The sequence below is a fragment of the Saccopteryx leptura genome, chromosome 1 (assembly GCF_036850995.1).
Source record: "Saccopteryx leptura isolate mSacLep1 chromosome 1, mSacLep1_pri_phased_curated, whole genome shotgun sequence".
Lineage (NCBI taxonomy): Eukaryota > Metazoa > Chordata > Mammalia > Chiroptera > Emballonuridae > Saccopteryx > Saccopteryx leptura.
This window is the reverse complement of record NC_089503.1, coordinates 51322584-51340857: the sequence shown is the minus strand read 5'-3', so window position 1 is coordinate 51340857 and position 18274 is coordinate 51322584. Positions and strand designations below refer to the sequence as shown.

At 47.4% G+C, this 18274-nt stretch overlaps 1 protein-coding gene across 3 annotated transcripts in view; it reads right to left on the bottom strand.

The window, feature by feature from the left end:
• Window positions 1–18274, bottom strand: part of DENND2B (DENN domain containing 2B) — a 179814-nt gene that overhangs the window by 114587 nt on the left and 46953 nt on the right. For 2 of the 3 annotated variants that reach the window (XM_066366231.1, XM_066366233.1), the window contains exon 2: window positions 12698–12786. The gene's annotated coding sequence lies outside the window, so the exon portion shown is untranslated. Of the gene's footprint in view, window positions 1–11972; window positions 12345–12697; window positions 12787–18274 lie in introns of those variants that run through there. The other variant, XM_066366223.1, reaches the window with a different exon arrangement.

The following is an 18274-nucleotide window of genomic DNA, read 5'->3' as shown; positions in this document are numbered from 1 at the left end:
CCTACGACTTACAAAAGAAATTCTGTGTGTCAGGAATCTGTGCGAAATCTAAAATTCAATCTCACTCTGCTATCCCCGTCACAAACTATTCACCCAAATAGGCTGACTGGGCGGGACACAGATTTCAGGAACACCAAGGAATGAGCATTTATAAACACCCTATGCGTTTTTATTTTGGAATCCTAACCCTTAATTTATAGAATTCAAACAGGATCAGCCCATTGAAAAAGAAGTATCCACCAATGGAAATTAGTCGACGTTCCATTCCCAGCCAGTGAAAAGTTGTGTGTGGCCTGATACACTTCTTTCCTCGAACATTTCCAACAAACTTGGAAACTCTAAAAGAGGCCTGTCAAGCTGGAAATCAGAGTTTGTTTATAAATGGTGGTTTACTGACAAAAAAATTTTCCAAAAAACAAATTCCATCTTCTTACCTAAATAGGAAGAATCATAATCTAAGATATCTAACAACTTATGGAGTATTAACAAGAACAATCATCACTCTTTCTGCCCAGCTAAAGAGAAGTGATTCCGGCTAACTTGTTTCAGGTCCTGCTGCACACAGCAGTCCTCCTGTGTTTGATACGGGCTGGCATTCCCAATATTTAACCAGGTACTCCTTTCAGAGAAAGCTGAAAAAAACTCATGCAACTCCACAAATATCCAAAAGCCACCCCAGCTTCCAACAGTGAGAAAGGAGAACATGACAGGAAAAAATGGTCCTTAACTACCTTAGGCAGACATCAGAGTGGAGGTGTGCAAACAGCACATCCTTTGGGGTCGCACAGACTTAGAATGAGTGTCTCCTCTGTAGGCATCAGAACATCAACAAACTCACTCACAGACTGGTGTGAGACTTCACTAAAATGATGCAAGTGAAAATGCCTAGTGCAACACACCGCCTAGAATAAAGTAAGCATTCTACTCACGACACACCACTAACTTCAAAGCTACAAAAATTTTAAAAACATGTATTTGCTTGATCCCAAGAAACAGCAGAACTGAATATTTATTCAACTTCCCTTACTAATTGGCTGTGTGCCTATCCCCATTCCAGATCCTTTCTATTTGCCCATGTTTTTTCTTGAGTCTTCTCAGACAATCAAATTCGATGCTCCTCTCAGCCAACCACGGCCAAAGGCTCTGCCTGAACTATCCTCTACCAGCATCTCATACCCTACACCCAGGAGCTCCCTGTATTCTAATGACGATGACTTGCTGTTCTTCCAATATGCCAAGCTCCTGTTCCCACTTTAAGGGCTTTGCTGTTTCCTCTTCCAGGAGTGTACCTCCCCCAAAGCTATATAGTCATGGGTTCTTCTTGTCCTTGAACTTGCAGCTCAAATGTCATATTCTCAGAGAGGCCGTCTCTAGCTCTTCTTTTGAAAACAGTTTTCAAGTTCCTGTGGCTCTCTGTTACGTCACCATTTCCTCCGTAGCTCACATCCACAATCTTTATCTCATTTATTACTGACTTGTTTACTTGTTTATAGACTGCTCCCCACTATACTTTAAGCTCCATGCTACAATGGCCCTGCTGTCTCAGTTATCTCTACAGTCCCAGCATTTACAACAGTGCCTAGAACAAAATGGACCCTCAAAAGATAGGTGTCCATGAATAAATAAATTCAGTTTCTAAATGAGAGAGGCAGAATTGGATAGCCCCCACCCCCCTTATTTCTCCAACTAACTGGTGGCAGCAGAAAATGGGATCTCGGGGAAAGAATGTAAAATTCAGAAAAAGAAAAAAGGCTGAGGAGAAATAAATCCCTGGGGAACAGAGAAAGTTAAAGTACCCCAATTCTCCCCCTGACAAAATGTTACCTCTCTCAGGGGCTGGGAGGGGGTCCCAGGTGTGGCAGGCCCCATGGCGTTCTTTGCCTCACAGATTTTTCTTATTGTGGCAAAATATGTATCATTCCACGGTTTCTCCTTTGGTGTCTACAGCTTCCCAGGACTCAACTTCTCCCAGCAAAGCTATGTAGACATCTGACCCTGGGTGTTTTTCAGGTAAAAAGAAGTCTGAATATCACTGGTTTTGAAACCCATGTGGGTTCACCAAACAGATGTGCGTTTTGAGGTTGAAAGGGGAAAAAAAAGCTGTTTTATTTTCATTGAATGAGATTTAAATAAAACAATAATTTCTGGTTGTTACTCAATGTTGTCTTTTTAACTTGATCCCTGCCACTTCCCTTTGGGCACTTTACTCAGAGCCAACAAAACCCACCGCCCCTCTCACCACCAGCACCCTCACAGCTGGCTCTCTCAGACAGGTGAGAAGTAACTCAATCCTGAGCAGCAGAGATGATAAACTCAGAGAGGCAGGACCCAGAGAGGACAGGGCTGCCCATTCCATTTCCAACACTGAAATTTCTCTAGCAGTCTTTCCATTTATGCCTGAACATAAAGGGGTGAGTGAATCGGGGTTAGAAGGAAGCAAAGAAAATAAGGACCCTGGCTGGGTAGCTCAGTAGAGAAAGTCATCCCAATCGATATACCAAGGTTGCAGTCAAAGCACATACAAGAATCAACCAATAAATGTGCAAATAAGTGAAACAACAAATCAATGTTTTATCTCTCTCTAAAATTAATAAAAAAAATTTTAGAAAATAAACTTTGGTGCTATCATCCTTTTCTAGATTCAAAAGCCTCAATTCTCGGCCCTGGCCAGTTGGCTCAGTGGTAGAGCGTCGGCCTGGCGTGCAGGAGTCCTGGGTTCAATTCCCGGCCAGGGCACACAGGAGAAGCACCCATCTGCTTCTCCACCCCTCCCCCTCTCCTTCCTCTCTGTCTCTCTCTTCCCCTCCCACAGCCAAGGCTCCATTGGAGCAAAGTTGGCCCGGGCCTGAGGATGGCGCTATGGCCTCTGCCTCAGGCGCTAGAATGGCTCTGGACGCAACAGAGCAACACCCCAGATGGGCAGAGCATCGCCCCCTGGTGGGCATGCCAGGTGGATCCCGGTTGGGCGCATGCGGGAGTCTGTCTGACTGCCTCCCCGTTTCCAACTTCAGAAAAATTACACACAAAAAAAAGCCTCAATTCTCTGAACACAGCAGCTGAGTCAGTCAAGTCACAAACTATAAACCACGATCATTACCATTGCCAAGTTCATCTCAGCTGTTCCAAGTATATTCCTCTGCATTCAAGCACCATACTTCTTTACAGTTGTCAGGCCAGTCAGGTTCTTTAATTACCTTTCTTATTTGCATCCGTTTTCCTAAGTGACAAATATATATACACGTGGGTCCGATCTTTATAGCTGAGCACAAAGCCCCATGTGTGGTTTGCATACCATCTGGTCTTCACCTCTTCTAATCACTGCTTCAGAACACTCAATAGGTCAAAAACTGGTAAAAACCTGGCCGGTTGGCTCAGTGGTAGAGCACTGGCCCAGCATGTGGACATCCTGGGTTCGATTTCCAGTCAGGGTACACAGGAGAAGAGCCCATCTGCTTCTTCTCCCCTCCCCCCTTCAATCTCTCTCTCTCTCTCTTTCTCTGTTTTCCCCTCCCTGCAGCCATGGTGGCTTGATTGGATCCAGTGCTTCGTTCCCGGGCACTGAGGATGGCTCCATGGAGCTTCTGCCTCAGGCACTAAAAATACCTCAGTTGCATGTATGGCCCCAGATGGGCAGACCATCGGCCCCAGATGGGGGTTGCCAGGTGGATCCCTGTTGCGGCAAATGCGAGAATCTGTCTATCTCCCCTTCACTCACTTGGAAAAGGAGAAAAAAAAATTGGTAATTCATTAAATAGGGTGGGGGGATTCTGGCACAACTTTGTTGCAGGAAAAGCTGCCTCCAAGAAGGAGTGTCAGGCACAGTGTAAGCACCACCAAGGTTGAGCTGCTCCTAATCGTACAGGGCGCTACTGTGGAGTCTGAGCTCCTGCCTGTGGAAGACTCCTGGAGCCTACAGAAGCAAAGCTGAAGAAATACAACGTTTGACCCTAATCTGCAGAGGTTGATCTTTTAAAGCAAAAGGAACCTTAAATTATAAACAGCCTCACTCAAAGGGAAAATTTGTGAAGCACCCACTCCCAGGAACTCCCCACTCTGCCCCAGGCCTGCCTGGGTTCAGCTGGCCCATAAATTGGCACTGTTGATATGACCTTTCCAGGCCGTATTTCAACAAGAGATAACAACAAAGCTGAGAGCTTTGGTAGCACTCAAAGGAGATTTGAGGGACTTAAAACACGCTGCTAAGTTTGGCAGCAAAAGTTCCTATTTCTTGCAGTTGGAGAAGGAAATCTCTTTATAATTACACTTGTAGATAAGATGCACCAAGCTCTGCAGCCTACTCATTCTTGTTTGGAATGGACTAGAACCTCTCCTCTCCACCCACTGCTCCGAGAGTGGGCTAAGTGGTCACTGCTGGGGCAAATCTCACCTGGGGCCGGGGTGTGAACCTGTTCCTTGGGAAGATAACGTGCCAGGAGCTATGATGTCGCTGACTTTCTTAGCCACAGCCACCTGCCCACCCTTCATACCCAGCTCCCTCTGTGTCTGAGATAACACCTTCTCTTAGCTCACTTCCAATCTTGCTCTTCTATACAGGGCTCTGCCACGTCCCCACCCAGTGCCACACAGCATACATTACTCATCAGAGAGGGACCGTTCAACAGACATGCTCCTTTGGTGCAGCCAGATTCCTCCTCTAGTTTAAGTATATATATTTTTATCACAGCAAGGTACAGGAGCTGTGATCTAGGTTTGACTGCAGGACACTTATTACTGCTCTGCTCATACTAGATATCTGCCCAAGACATAAAGGAAGAGGATACTGCCTCACATTCCACAGCAGAACAAATCCCACAGACTAGCCACTCAGAAACAAACTGCTTGGCTTACAATGAAACAATAAATATAACAATTGCACATGTTTCATTCAGCACTAGATATCATATAAGGTACTATCTAAGTACCTGACACTTAGGTCTCACAACCCTATGAAATCTGACAGGAGAGGAACTGGGAAGAGGACGGCTAAGTCACTCGTACAGTTCATAAGTGGCAGAGCCAGAATTTTTACCCCAACAGTCCAGAGTCTAGGCTCTAAGCATTATTCTTTCGTTGGATGACCTTAACACAAAAATGTGTCTTTGAGCACAACTGCCTCACTCGAAACTCTAAAGGACAGAGAGGGTCAGTCACAGACCACTGCCATTCTAAGGGCTGGAGCCCCTTTGCAAGTTGTTGCAGCCAAGCCTTCTGCATCTGAGAACAAGTTCCCAGCTCTCCGAGTCAAGAGCACCAAATAGAAATGCTTCCTAGAATCCAGCTGATGGTGTCAAAATAAAAAGTTACTCAAATATTTTTAAACTACAAACTATCTATGTTGGCCAATTTGGGGAAATTAAATGTATAGAATATTATACTTAATTTCATAGAACTTAAGTATATGAAATTAGAATTAAATGTATAGAATATTATACTTAATTTCATAGAACTTCGGGGAATCCAGTTGGAAAAATAAATCAGAATGTTGATGGAAACACTCAATCCAAACCTGCCACTTACTAGAAGTGGAAATTGAATCCTAGAGAAGCCACATTACGTCCCCAGGGTGACCCAGCAAGTTATAGATAGAGGTAGGACGAACACTCAGGTCTGTTGACTTCCCGGCCAGGGCTCTTTCTACTGCTGTAGCAGGCACAGAAATTCACGGGTGGGAGCACTCCTCACAACAGCAGCAGCTGACATGTACTGAGAGCGTATTTGTGCCAGGAACTAAACTAAGTACTTTATATGAATTAACTCACTTAACCCTTATAACAAACCTTTAAGTTGGGTAACAATACTCCCAATTCACAGATGAAGACACTAACATTTACAGAAGTAAACTCGCCAGAGATCTACAGAGAGTAAGAGCCTCCAGAGCTGGCTGCAAAGCCTGTGCTCTAAGCTGGGTCTTGAAGGACACACAGGGCTCGTGGGAGAGGAGTGCCCGGCATCCGTGTCCAGAGCACTGACTGCGGCCGGGGAAGGGCCTCCAGCACTGGTCAAGGGGACCCCGGGAGCCCTGTGTGGCTGGCTTGCAGGAAAGGGGCTGGCGAGAGGCAGTTCTAGCCTCCCCTGACTGTGAAGGGTGAGCACCCACCGGAGGGGAAAGCCGAGCCTGTGAAGCTGGGTTGAGAAGGACCACCCCAGAGACTCTCCTGGGGTCTGGACAGAAAGATGAAGAAAGTTCCAAGTGGAAATGCCTACTAACAGAAGAATCTGGTTTGACTTTCCCACCATAGTAACCCCAACCTAATTATGAGATGCCAGCCTTACTCTCTTGAAAATACTGCTCTAAGTTGATCATAATAACGGAAAGCACTGCACATTTCCTGTGTGCACATCTCGGACACTGGGCTGAGAGCTTCACAGTATCATTTCATTTCATCCTCACCACAACTCTTTAACAAGCCAAGAGCTATTATTATATCCATTTCACAGCTGCCTCACAGAAAACTGAGGCTCAGAGAGATTAAATAACTTGCCCAAGGTCACAAGGTCACACAACTAGTAAACAGTGATGTCAGTTTCTAAATGTAGGTTTCTAAGACCCCTGAGCTCCAGCTCTTAATCACTGCATTACACTGAATGTGAAATACTCATATGAAGCGCAAAGGGTTCCATCAGAGCTGCTCCGAGGCAGCTCCGTACACTCACCGAGTATCTAGCTGACAAACGCATCACAGGTTGATTCATGTGAAAGCAATCTATGAAACTCAGCTATCAGAACTCCATAAGGGGCCTGTGCTCCCACACAAGTGAGCACAGCAAAATCCAGTTCCTCAACAAAAGTGATAGAGTTCTAAACTAGCCGACTTTATAGTTTTCTTTCCAGTTTTCCCATTTCCCTTTTCCTATTACCCTGCCCCCCTCTACCCCCACTTTTGACACTCAGAGAAACTTTTTTTTTTTTTTTAGATTTTATTTTTTAATTTATTCATTTTTAGAGAGGAGAGAGAAAGAAGAGAGAGAAGGAAAGGGGGGGGGAGGAGCAGGAAGCATCAACTCCCATATGTGCCTTGACCAGGCAAGCCCAGGGTTTTGAACCGGCGACCTCAGCATTCCAGGTCAATGCTTTACCACTGCGCCACCACAGGTCAGGCCACTCAGAGAAGCTTTGACACAGGCCGAGAACCATCACTCTCCTTCTATCTCCAGTCCTGTAGTTGGCTCTCTGCCATCATTCAGACAGTGCTTTAAATCAGCATCTCAGAGTTGGACCGTCCTCCTTCTTCCCAGCCTAACGCATGAGATGGTCATTAACCCTACCACCCCAACCCAAAACTTCAGCAGGTCTACGTTTCTTCTCTCTTAATCACACAGACAGAGGCTCACACTGGAGAGGAAACTACAACATCTAGTACAACACGCGCGGGGATAAATCCAACACTTGATACTTTCTACATCCTGCCCAGATCCTCTGTGTTCAGTAACTGGTGGAAGCACGTGAGCACCAGAGATGATGTCAACCCCAATGCCAGCCACCCACCCTACCCCAGGCCTCCCGTTGCTTGTTAACAGGAACCTACACAACAGTGTCTCCTGGAGTCCCGCAGGAGCAGGCCAGCCTTCTGCTCAATTGTGAAGGCCTCCTGGGTTTACCCACGTACCCCCTTTCTATCTATCACCCCTGCTGCCCCTGAGAACTAATTACCTTCTCTCCAATCCTCTTCCCAGGGCCTCTCTCGTTTCCATCCAGTAGTGTTCATACTACGTAGGATCTTGAGTCCTACAACCTCGTTTTCCCCAAACAGTCCTTCACCCACATGGCTGCTTCCTATTGGCCAATCTCCAGTTCACATACAAACCCCCTCAATGACGAGTCACAAAGAACAGAAGTCTGGATCTTTGGAAAAGTGGGGTGGTTTCACAACAAACCCTTAGGTCAGAACTTTGGTTGAGAAGGCTTCACAACCTAATTGCATATAATTCACCCTTTATAGGGAAAAGTACAATCAACATTCAGGCAGTTTTTAGATGAGAAGAATATTGTGATAATTTGAACAGCCCTCAACACCAGTGTATCAGGACCAAAAAATAAATAAAATAAAAAAGAGAAGGGATCTTTGGAAAAATCCTTCAATAATATAGTTTAGATTCTAGACTCATTTAATATCTTCCACTCCTCTACACACACACACACACACACACACACACGAGTTTTCTAGGAACTATGGCTAGAAACAGAAACCCCAGGTTTTTTCAATCAGACAATATTATGTGGCACGTTCCCTAAGACAGATACAGAGACCTAGCATTTCCCCCCCACCCACGTACTAAGACACACGTACACAGTGTCTCCTCCCCAGCATAGACTAGATGCACAAATGCCCCCTCCCCACCTCCAGAAGAAGGCACTCACTAATTCAAGTTTCCCACAGGTTTTAAAGAGAAATCCCTGCAGACTAAGCCAGATGGTCTTTTTTCTTTCTTTCTTTCTTTCATGCCCTCTTGGCCCCTTCTCCACTTTCCATGGTTCCTCTAACTCAAAGAACTCAATTATCTGCCAGCAGATTTCCCCTCCCCCTCCCCCAGCCGGCCCTAAACATCCTCTCCTCTCCAGTCAATGCAGAACACAGAAAGGAGGCCAGTCCAGTGCTCTGCAGGCTGCTGCCTGGCCTCCTGAGGGCTCACATACATAGTCCCTTTGCTTGGCTGCCTCAGGAAATTCTCTTAGGCCCAGCACTGGAAATCAGAAGCCTCTTAGGCAACAGCAAGAGAAGAAAGGAAGAAGACATGCTCTTTAGTGTCTCAGTCCCACCAGCCTGCAGTGAGGAGCTCTGGAAGGCCCAAGACTCTGACCCTTCCACCGCCCTCACGTGTTAGGCAGACCTCCCCAAGATCACTCTTAGAATCAGAGGGGGTGGGATATGGAGAACACCCTCTCTTAGTTCCAGGCCAACAGTGCGGCCATGATATTTGGAGTCGAGGGTGTCCCTCCAAACTATACACCCAAAGCCCTTCATTCCAGGAGCAGGAGCAGAGCCAGTGGAATCAAGGATACTCTTGGCCTGTCCTCCAAGCTATTTCAAAGTTTCAAATTCCTTGGGTAATGGATCATGCTCGTCTAAGAGAGAGGGAGCTCAGGGGCGAGAGCGCATGCAGGAAGGGGGTAGAAGGCGGAGAGACAGTGAGAACAGGAATGTTACTTTTTAATCCTCAAGGAACATGGAAGGATCCAATTTGTGACTCAGGTCTGGGAAATTGGATTGACAAAGACTGGGGAACAGCTGCAGCCCCAGCTTCAGCTGTGGACAACTTCTCCTGCTGGCCAGAGGCTGCTGTGACGTGATTCACCTGGAAAAGGGCTCTGTTGTTAAAAAAAAAAAAAATCTGTCTACTCTGGGTCTTTCTCGGGGCTTCTTCCCAGACACCATTCCAGGGCACGGCTGGCAGGTTTTTCCTGGTCAGACAACAAAAGCCGCGGCCCCCGAGCGTGCCCGCCCCACCCTGTGTTCCCACCTAGTACACCAGGACCTGCAGACTCCCTGAGGACGGGTCCGGGATGCCCTTGCCCGAGCCTCCCGCCCCTGTGACTCTGCTCCTTGGCACAGTCCCACGGCATATCAAGTATCTCTGCCCTTGGAATTCCCACTTCCTTGTTTCTTGTTTCCCTCTAAACTGCAGCCACACCAGTTCCTGAAAGAGCTGCCCAGCCCCCAACGCGCCCTTCAGAGAAAATAACTCATCCTGCCAGTTAGAAGCCTGCCTTTCAAACCCAGAACAGGGGAGAAAGGCCTCTTGGCCCTCTCCAAAGAGTTTGCCCAGCAAAACCTAGCAGGATGCGGGAACCAGCCCTGACCAGCAGTTGCCTCTCCTCTAGCTACTAAAATATATGACATCATAACTTCTAAGGCAGCTGTGGACACTAAGAAAGCCAAGGGTCTCTCAGCATCCCTCTTCTCTACACTAGAATACATGAGTCAGTGACCTAATGGAAGGGTCACCTCTGAAGGATCGTTCATGAGGCTCAAAGTCTACCGTGAACACACTCTTTCTAAACTTCCCAAACCAAGAAAGTACTATATTTTCCCTTTCATATCTTAAAAAAGTCTTCTAAGGTGATTCTCATTCTTATTTACAAACACAGAAGAGAAGAGGGCACTTTATAAATGGGGAAACCAGGGCAGAGAGGCAAAGCGACTTTCCAGGAGAGAGTTGGACCAGCCTTCAAATTTCAATTCATCTTATACTGCATCCGTGGAAATCATCTCATCTGCTCCTCCCCGCACGCCGGTGAAACAGTTCTAGCATTATGTCCACCCCACAGCTAAGTGGGCTGAAGGTCAAAGGGGTTGAGGGATTTGCCCATATCCGCCTTGAGAACCTGGCCATGGACTCAAATCTCCTAAGCCCAAACCCATTTTTTGTCTGCAGTACTGCAACCAACAGCATCTGCTATAGCCTCTTCCCACGTGAGGAGGTGACGGAGTTAGAGGAGCCCCCCACCACCACACGTGGAGAATGAGCTCCTGGGCCTGCATTGCCCACCGAAGGGCCCACTGACTCAGAGAGGCCTCCACCTCACACCTTCCGACTTTCATTCCCTTCCACCAAGTAAATCACATTTCAAGCAAGCAGAGGATCCCTGAAGTGTAGTTACAAGAGGCCTCTTTTTAGAAGAGGCCGGTCCGAGGTCCACTCATTCACCGTTGTGGACGGTCGGGCCACAATATTCATGTACATATGGATGCATTCAGGGAGCCTGAATTGGGCATGGCCAGTGCTTTCGTTGGCAAGCTGACCCGGAGTGAATCAGAAGGCCCCTCATTGTTTGCCAGAACACAAAAGACATTCTGTTCAGAAAGTTCAAGAAGAAAAATCGAAGAGCCAGGACAGCAGCTGTTCCTTCATCCCACAGAGAAACCATAGTTGCCTGAGGTCTGGAGGAAGTTTAAAATATAACATGGCTGAAGCAGAAGCATATGTCCGGACGGGTCTCCAGTGCAGGGAGTGTCCACTGCATTGATCCCCTAATGAGCTAACCACCTAGCTGCCCCTTCACTAAGAAAGTGCCTTTCTGGGTGGGTCTCCTCTCCTAGGCCACACTGAGCTCACTACACACCACTCCGCTAGGTCAGAACAAGCTTTACCGAAACAGAAGACAGGGCGGGAGCATACTGTGTGCCCTGAGATCTGGTTAAAGTGTTAACCCATGGGCACAAACCCAGCACCTCATGTCGCCTCAGGCAGCCTCACTCTCGGCAGTGACCACTGAGGGCTCACTCTGCAATATCTGGAGAAGAAACCTCTTTGCAGGCCCTCCAACACCAAGTCCGGCACCCTCCATATATCTTTAAGGAGAGTCTATGATGGACCTTATTAATGAGGAAGGACAGCTTGCTTCTTACCAAGCTACCTGGGAAAGATAGACACACACACACACACACACACACACACACACACACACACACACACACACACACCAATTCAAGTTTAGATATCCCTAAGATAGTCCTCTGTCCTAATAATTGCTCCAGAGAGACTTGGATCTCACCACAGGCTCCTAGCTGAGTTAATTAGCTCTTTTTTTCATTACAGGTCAGACAGAGCAGCATCAAGAGACAAAACAGACAGTATTCACTAGAACAAGCTGAGCCACTCAAAGGACACTGGAGTTTCCATCTAAGAACTATAAACACAATGCAGGAGTGACCACAACTCATTTTTTCTACATAAGATTCTTCCTGTAAAATATCCTAAGCCTTTGTTCTAAATAAAAGTAAGATGATTTCTATAGTGACGGCTGAACACTTTCAGGTTCAGCAAGAGTGAGATCAGCTAGATTTGCAAAGTCAAGAAAATTGGCTGTATCCCTCCTCCTTAAGCTAATAGAATCCAACTGTTGGAGCATGACATCATTCCTGAGCCCCGAACCCTGAGCAGAGAGTACAGACACTCGCCTGCCTCCCAGAAAACAGCCCAAGGCTATGCCCAGGAAAGGAGGAAAAACAATCAGCCGGAGCTGACCTTACCTGAAAGTCCCGGTGCTTTCCTGCCCACTCCATTCTCGGCAGAGTTTGGCTCACACCAGTCTGTGAGGGAGCCCGGGGCCCCCAAATCCACTCGCTTAAGCTCTGATACCTGCTGCGAGCTTCCCACAGCTCCTTCCTCTGACCTTTCGTGGCGCTCCTTCCAGCCAAATGAGCAGAGCGCTGCTAGCCGGCCAGGCCAGTTGTCATGGAGACCCTGCTCTCGCCAGCGCTAGCGCTCGCTCGCACTTTCTCTCTCTCTCTCTCTCTCAGTCTCTCACTCTCTCTCTCTCTCTCCCTCTCTCCCTCTGTCTGGGAGACTTCCACGAAACAGCACTGTCTTTTGATCAGCTCGGGTTTTGCATGCATTCCACTCCTCCTACCTCCCTTCCAGTCAAACAAGGCTCTGGGCTGCTCCTGGGAACTTGCTTTAAACAGCTCAGAGGGGAGAAGGGAGAAGACAGTGAGTGGACTTATTTTTCCTCCCCTTCAGTGTCTCAGTTTTTTATAACTTGGAGGAATACTGGCAGTGGGGGTGGGGGTGGGGGCAGGCACTAACTGCAGCACTTGGAGGGGAAGCAAGCCCTTCCTCTGTGTCCTGAGTACGGGTAGGAGGACCCAGATGCATTGCCTTGACTTGTTTGTGCACTTGGGATTTTCCGGGCAGCAGCTGAGGCGGAAATGCATTCACCTCCCAGGAGCTCGCCTGGACTGGCCTCTCTGCTTACCTTGCTGCCTGCCCAGGTCGTGGCGATGGCTTTAACCAGTGCAGCGATTCATGGTACTAGTGCTGGTGCCCAAACAGCCTCTCATCTTCCTGCAATGGAGAGGAAAGACACTAGGTCAGGACCAGTAACAGTGCTGGGCAAGTCCAGAGTCATAGCCCAAGCAACAAAGGTGACCCAACCACAGACCTCATCTGTCTGCCCTGCTCTGGGCCGGCGGCTGAAGCCCAGGCTTCCCGGGAGCTGCTGTCGGTAATACTACCACTCCTGTCCAAGAGCTAGCACAGTGCCTGGAACACAGCAGGCCCTCCAAGTTTAATCCCCCGGGTACATTTATGCTTTGTAACATTCTTTTACATGCACTTATTTTGTTTGACCCTCAAAACCTTCTAAAATACACTGTGCAGATATTATTATTGCCATTTTATAGATGGGAAAACTGAAGCCCAGAGAAAGCAAGTGTTTAGTCCACAGTTACAAAGCTCGTTGTGCAGTCCAAGAGACCAGTCCACTGACCCCTAGTCCAGTGCACTTTCCACTAAAGTAAACTGCCATCTGAGCCTACAAACTGACCACTTTTTTGATAACCAGTTATGAAATACAAAGCCGGGTTCCCAGGGGAAAGTGGAGAATCTTTCTGAGTCACAGTAAAGAAGGCCTGCCTACCATCTTTTTAGTCTGAAGACTCGATGGTAGCATCTATGAGACTGGAAGTACTTGTGCACATTTTAGAAGAAAAAAGTCCTTCCCTGTAGCTATACATTGTCTTACATTTTCCAAAATATGCTTAGCAATCTTGGCTCACCTATTCAACAGTAGGCCTGAAAGTTATTATCATACTAATTTAACACATTTTTTTAATACTAAAAGAGAGGTCAAATGACTTGCCCCAGGTCACAGAACCAGAAAATAACAGATCTAGAAATTGTATCAAAGCCTTTCGACTCTCTTCTGTGTGTATTAAGCAGAGTAGTTCGAAGAGCACCAAGCAGAGCAGGAATCAGAAGACCTTGGCAGCGCCTGGCTCCCCCTCGAGCCATGTGCCCTTGGGCAAGTCATCTGACTTCCAGTTTCCATGTATAAAACCTATCGTAACTGATAGGGCTGATATGAGCACAACAAGTGATAATGCGTGAAAGCATTCTCCTTAAATCAGGCACTGAGCTAAGATAATCATTTCAGCTGCTCTTCACTACAAACAAACAACAAAAACCTGGGACAGTTATTATCCTCCCAAGAAGACACAGAACCTCAAAGGGGTCAGACACCCACCACCCACTGAAATGCCCAACCTGACCCTAGTACCGGCTCAGAAATCCCTCATGGGCCCTAGTGTCTGTCCCAAGCCTGCAAAGGTAGAGAGGATGAAATGCCAAGTTCAAGACCCTGAAATCACTACGGTTTTCCCTCTTCCCACTTCCAACAGACATCCTTCTGCTCTTCTTTCTCATGACCCTCCAAGTGCACATTCCACTTGCCCATCTCCATACTGAGAAAGAAGAGGTGATGCCCATCCATTTCTAAACTAAGGAATTAGTCATAGTTTAATATTATCGGCAGGATTTATTGAGCACCTGCCATATGTCAGGCATTTTTCCAAGAAGTTTAAGGAGCCAGGGGCCAGAGCTGAGTACTGAAGTTAATACAAGACAGTCTTGAAAGAAATCTGAACTTTAAAAAGCCCTCCAGACCAGACACAGAATGCAGGCCATGCTCCCCCTAGTGGCACTATGAAGTTCTACAGCTTCCTTAGACCCTGTCCACAGCCGGGAGAGATGCAGGAAGGGAGAGGCACAGAAGGGCCCCATTGGTAGAACTGGAATCCCGGCTTGGGTGCTGCTACTGAGTCTGAGCTCCTTGAAATGCACAGAGCCAGAGGATAGCTGAATCCCTCTGCTGCTTCTGGGAGGCTGGATTCAGGTCAATCCAACTACACCTGTCTCTAAGGATCGGGCTTTTACAGCCTTAAGTGGTCAAGTACCTTTTATGAAGCCCACAGGCATACTTGTGTCAGCAACCTGAGAAACACCCAGTTCCCTTCCTTTCCCCACTTCCAACCCATTACCAATTCTGAAAAATTCTACTTCCAAAATATGTCTATTATCTGTCCATTTTTCTGCACCTCCATTGCCACCCCAGTCCCTCCCCTGAATTATGGCAAAATCCTCCTAATTGCCCCACCTTCCCCCCTTGCCCTCGAGACTCCATTCTCCACAAAGCTGTCTGAATCACCTTCCACACCGATCGCCTCGTTTCCCACCGCACTTAGGATAAAATCTAAGTTCTCACCCGGACCTACGAGGTTCGGCACGATCCTCCTCCAGCCTCCTCTCAGTATGTTTCCTGCCCTCCCCCATCTGTGTGCTAGCTACACGAATCTTCTGTAGTTCCCCAAAAATCCAGGTTTTTTTCCAGGCTACACCCTCGTCCTTGCCTGGCTGACTCTGACTCACCAAGCCTCGACTTGCCTCTCACCTCAGTAAACTCCTGCACGACCCTCCGATCTAAATGAGAACAACCTGTCAGAGCCCTCACCATACTTTGTTATTGCTCATTTGTGTGATTTTTTGCTTGATGTCAGTTTTCTCTTAGGATTCCACAGGAGCAGGAACCTGGACTGTTTTTTGTTAATCACTGTATGTCCTGTATTTAGTTTAAGGACCGCCTCCCAACGGGCACTCAATAAATATTTGAGTATATGAACACATAAAAACCCATTTCTTCTTATCCTACAGAAAGAAGCAACTTGGAACAGCTATTTCATGTCACTCACTGTATTTTTTCATAGACTAACAAACAGTAATTACATCTCCTTTCCTCATGGGCCTTGCTTATGGGCTCAACCAAAAATTCCTATAAAGTCTCCCTGTGGTTTGTTTCCCAGAACTTTTCTCGTAAGGTCGCTCTTCTGGGGACGCTCAGGGTTTTACAGACTCTCTGTTAGCAGAGTGCCCACTCGCAGGCATCCCACCACCGGTGTCACTGCCAAACCAAACGGGACGCAGGAATGGCCCCGTTTGATGAGAAGGGCCTCTCGGGTCAGCGCCATTCAGAGACAACACTTCCTCTCTCACCTCCACCATGCAGGTCATTGTTCTTCAGTAAATACATTTTTACTAAAAAAAAAGTCATTTTTTTTTTAATTTGGAGATGGGTATAAAAGTTTTGAAAACAATGTTTTTTTATTACTAAAATAAGTTTTGAAAACGATTGTCTAGGGGGGGCAGGGAATAAAGAGACCTAAATAATAGCAAGAGCTGTGTGACAAGTCCCCTCCCTCTCGTGACATACATTACCCCACACCATTCTGGACACCTGGACCCCTGTCGCCCTCAGAGTCGTGAGCCCTGTGAGGTCTATCCACTTTCGTATTTCATTCACAGTGGGCCATCGGTTAACGTGTAGGGGATAAGTGAGTCACCAAAAAGGACTCATTAAAAAAAAACAACGGAAAGTTGTCCCCTCCATAAGATGAGGGAATTTCAGTAGCTAGACTTACACTGTACCAAGAGAATATATATATGCATATGATAATTAGGCTGCAGACTTGGTCACTAGAAGAATTTATCATATTTTCTTATCTCTTTAAAAACAACTGAAATACTGTATCTGAAAACACAGGAGCAGAGTAAATCTCTTAAAGTCACTCTTTACTTTGGGGTCAAAGGAAGATTCAAGAAAAGTAAGTTGATGTTTTAATATTACATACTTGTTGGATCTTAGAATGTCTAAGAGATGCAGTAGAACTTCAGGAGCCTCTGGGGGGCCTAGCTCCCAGCGCCCACCAGACTGGGGTAGAGCAGCATCTCCACTGAAGACATCAGGTCTACCCAAGTAATGCGGACTCAGCACGTGTCTTGCCCAATTCTCCAGCACTGGGCTCTGGCCACCATGTGAGCAGGCAGGTTTTGTACGAAAGCCCTTTTAGGGCTTTAGAATTTTCCTTTTCTACCTCTGAGAGTGGGGTGGGGGGTATTAAAACTCCAGGAGTAGAGAGTCAGCACACTGGAACCCAGGTCCTGGTTCTAGGGCGGTGAGATCTAAAGCAAGTCCCTGTGCCCCTTAGGGCCCCAGCTTTTTCATGCATATAATGAGGGAGTTGTTAGAACTAGCTGTTCTCCAAGGATCCTTCTAGCTTGAATGTCCTATTGTAGTCACCTAGTCCCACTGCTTTCTGAAGAGTCCAAAGCAGAAAAAGCACTCGTTTTAGGGGCTACACAGTCTCCATCTAACCCTTTCAGCAGAGTCCTTGGCTTGGGACTCTGGAGTCATCTAAGATCAGACAGACAACTGTCACCAACAAAACACAGCCTTTCCTGGAGGAAAAGATGGGAGAGCCAGGCTTCCTGCGCAGGGAAAACTGGAGAGAGAAGACAGGTGTCAAACATGGATGGGGAGATTAGGAAACGGCCTGGAAAGTGCCTGGAAGAAGCCTGAGGCCGCCAGGGAGTCCCTCCTCCCCATCGTCTGAGACTAAGCCACCTCTACACACAGGAAAACTGGCACCATCTAACAAAGTCCTCTTGGAAGACGATCTGCTTACTGCAATTCAAGCAGCCTCTTCATAGGCGCTACCAGGGCCTTTGAATCAACAAAATAAACGTCTCCCTCCAGATGGCAACAGCAGCCCTCCTCTGTCGGAGAGCCACATCTGGCAGGACCTCCAGCGTGCTGGCCACCGCTACACATACTTGCTGCACAGCCTTCCTGGGAAAACAGAGAAATGCTCATTCTATGCACAAGTCCTTGACATTTATGAAACGGAATGCCCCCAGGTCCTTATTCATTCCTAGTCCCAGCTGCCTCCCTCCCATCTCCTCTCACCATTCACCCTGTCAACTACCCCCCCAACTAACCCTAAGGCTCTGAATTAGAAAAGTGTGGGGTTCAGCCTAAAATTATCCTATAACAGATCCTACTACTGTCCTGTAGTGCTGGACATCGTCATGCTGAGTTGAGCATGCTCTCTTTCGGTCTGCCAGTCTTCCAGCCCTAGTGCACCTCCAGTCAGCTCACCACCCTCACCATGAAGCTCAAAGTGCAGGCTCCCAGGGCACAAGGAACTCACTGGTTTGATCCAGTCTCTTGGAGCATCTGTCACAATGCTTACCTATGGGCTAACTTCCTGGAATTTCTCAAACCCCCAGGTCCCTGACCATTTACTTAGTCCTAGCATTTCAACACTGGGCCACATACACACAGTCTTGGGGCCAGGAAAGACTGTACCAAGGAGGCAACATCCCAGGCCCCTCTAAAAACCCGTTACCTTTTCAGATTGGACTTCTCATGTTTCCTTGCCTTACCAGGGGTCCCCAAACTTTTTACACTGTCCCTCAGACCGTTGGAGGGCCGCCACATACAGTGCTCCTCTCACTGACCACCAATGAAAGAGGTGGCCCTTCCAAAAGTGCGGTGGGGGGCCAGATAAATGGCCTCAGGGGGCTGCATGCGGCCCCCCGGGCCGTAGTTTGGGGACGCCTGCCTTAGAGCTTTGAGCTCAACCAAGATCTTAATCTGTCATGACCGAAGCTTCAGGATGAGGAGGTAGGTAGGGTACAACGTGGGGGTGGCGGGGGGGTG